Here is a 3053-nt window from a genome sequence, read left to right as displayed (position 1 = left end):
TCTTGGCGCTCCCGCCCTGCCCCGCGCGCGCCGGCGCCGCCATGGCCGCGCCTCCCGGGGGCCCGCGGCGCTCCCGGGGGAGTCCTGCTCTTCCCGGCGTATCCCGGGGGGAATCCAGCGCCTCCCGGCATATCCTGAGAGGAAACTCCCCCCCAAATGCGGTTTTAGTGCCGCAGACACACCGAGCGCTGGCACGGCGGTGCCGGGCGGCAGTGGTTGGTGACTGCTGTCCTCCCGTGGTGACTTCCGTCATGGATCGCCCAGCACACAGCCTGGGGTTGTCCTCGGCTCTCTTTAAACTGACGGAGAGTACGTTTAGATGGGATATTGGGATGGAGTCGTTCCCTGGGAGGGTGGGGAGGCCCTGGCACAGGTTGCCCAGAGGAGCTGTGTCTACCCCATCCCTGGAAGCGTTCCCGGCCAGGTTGGAGCAACCTGGGATAGTGGAAGGTGTCCCTGCCCATGGCAAGGAACTGGATCATGTTTAAGGTCCCTTCCCACCCAAATCTTCCCGGGATTCCATGATAAAGAACAATCAGAATCCACTTAGAGTGATTTTTATGGAAGCCAGGGTAAAAGGATGTAAAAGGGAGGAAAAGGTGACGGAGTCCCTTTTGTGGAGTCATGAGATTCAGAATGAACCCCCCTTGTTTCCTAAACTACTCAGAGAGGAGGTGGGATGTGGATGGATCCAGTCTTAGGCTTGATGTCCACCAGAGCTGGGAGTGTTCACCTGGAGAAGAGAAGCCTATGGGGAGATCTCTTCCAGTGCCTAAAGGAGCTCTGAAATAAATAAAGAAAGAATTCTGTGCTGACACTTTTTTGTTGTTGTTGTGTCTCTGTGAACTGAAACAAGGATGTTTGTCCCAGAAAATCCCTGCCCTACTTCCCCATGGCCCCTTCTCCAGTCACATCTTGTTCTTTTCTGTGGCATTTAGTACCAACAGTCCTTGTCCTTTATTCCCAACAACCCCTGGCTGGCTCCATGTCTGTCTGCATTTGAGACATGGATATTAGGCCGGAGAAGCTGGGGCTGCCCCTGGATCCCTGGCAGTGCCCAAGGCCAGGTTGAATGGGGCTTGGAGCAGCCTGGGATAGTGGAAGATGTCCCTGCCCGTGGCAGGGGGTGGGACTGGGTCATCTTTAAGTTCCCTTCCAACCCAGTCCATTCTGGGATTCTCTGATACGGTGCTTAAGGAACTACTCCATGGGACTGATGGGGCTCCTGCAGCCACCCCTGGGCATGTGTACAACCCTCTTCCCAACATTCCTCATGCTCATGACATGGATTAGCACAAATCTCTGTAAGTCTGGGCTCTGCTGACTTATCCCAGCTAAAATCCTGGCTCCTGGCACACAGGAGGGGCTGTTCTCCTGTCTGGAGTAGAGGAAGTTTTTATCATCCCCTCTCCCTCCTGGATGGGAGTGAAGGTTGGGAAAGACCTTTCAGATCATCAAGTCCAACCATCAACCATCACCACCACCACGTTCACCACTAAACCATGTCCTTGCATTTTTTGAACAATTCCAGGAATGATGACTCCACCACTTCCCTGGGCAGCCTCTTGCAGTGCTTTACAGCCCTTTCTGTTCCCATAAGATGTGTGCCCCATCCAACCTGGCCTTGGACACTTCCAGGGATGAGACATTCACAGACTCTCTGGACAACCTGTGCCAGGGCCTCTGCAGCCTCCCAGGGAGGGATTTCTTCCTGATATCCCATCTAACCCTCCTCTGAAATCTGTATGGAGCACTCTGATGGGAACTGAAAGGGCAAATGATTTGTTTTCAAGTTTCGCAATGATCAAAGAAGAAGGGAGAAGCTGGGGATGAATCGAAAAAACCCTTGAAACTGGGGTTTGGGGTTCTTTGGTTCAAATTGGGACAGAAACACTTCTCAGAAAGGAGAAGCAGGATGGGAAAATCCCAAGTCCAACCTCTGCTTTTGCAAGATGATTTGCAGAGCAGGAGAAATTGTCCTGGGAAGAACCAGCTGAGCCAAGGGACAGGATGTGCCCAGTAAGAGCCACAGTGTGTCCCAGTGCCCAGAGCAGGCAGAGCAAGAAAAAGGCGTTTTAGTGGCGTCACAAAATGTTCTGGTTTTCCCTGAAAATTGTTTGGGAGCTGCATCCTGTGCCTGGGGTTTAGCACTCAGCACAAACGGGCCAGCTGCCCTCAGCGAAGGACGGGTTGCCAAAGGAGTTTGGCATTTGAGAGAACAGGAGTCCCTGCAAATTGAAATAAAAGTAGGCCCAAAGAGGAAGCAGAAATAAAGGAACGATTTAGCAAAATGAAAATAAAACCACAGAAATAGTCAGGGGGAAAAATACCCTCAGCAAATAAAAGCCCACAAGTCTGATTGCCGAATGCCATTTCTGCTAAACAATCCGATTTCCCAAGGGTTGTGTTGACTCTGAGGTCTCCCAAAAGTCTGGCGAGGAAACGGAGTCGATGCTCTGAGGTGAAACTGCAAAAAAGGGTCAGACTCGGGCACCTGCAGTGCTGGGATCCCGCCAAGGGAGAGCTGAGGATCCCTGTGGAGAGGGTTAAAGCTGCGCATCCAGGCAGGGGAAGCTGTGAGGATAAGGATCTCTCCCTCTGGAGCAGGACACAGCAGGAAAACACGGACTGCTGCGGTGATGGATCGGATAACCTTGGATAGCAACTGGTTTAGCTGGTTCAGTGCCGATCCTGCTGCTCAGACAGGCAGCCTTTGTTCCCAGGAAAGGTTCTCCCTCCTTGCCTTGACATCAGTTGCCTTTTTCCCTCTCCTGCTGCCCCAGGAGGTGTTCCTAGGGCCAAATGCCAACTGATTCCTAGCCCCGGGCAGCGGGAACAGGGGCTGCTGTTTGGGGAGATCTGGTGAGGCTGGGGCCAAAAACCACGAGTGGTTTGTGTGGACATCCCCCAGCAACTGTTGGGTTTGGGCTCCGAGGTTGAAAATCCATCATCTTGCTCCAAAAAAGGCCACTCCAGTATTCCATATGCCTTGAGGAGCAGGAAGGAGGATGGCAGCGAGGTATCCAAGAGCCAAAGGAGTCAGACTGGCTCCT

This window comes from Aphelocoma coerulescens, chromosome 3, assembly GCF_041296385.1.
Source record: "Aphelocoma coerulescens isolate FSJ_1873_10779 chromosome 3, UR_Acoe_1.0, whole genome shotgun sequence".
In the NCBI taxonomy this organism is placed as follows: domain Eukaryota; kingdom Metazoa; phylum Chordata; class Aves; order Passeriformes; family Corvidae; genus Aphelocoma; species Aphelocoma coerulescens.
The sequence above is the reverse complement of the archived record's forward strand: the minus strand, read 5'-3'. Positions refer to the sequence as shown.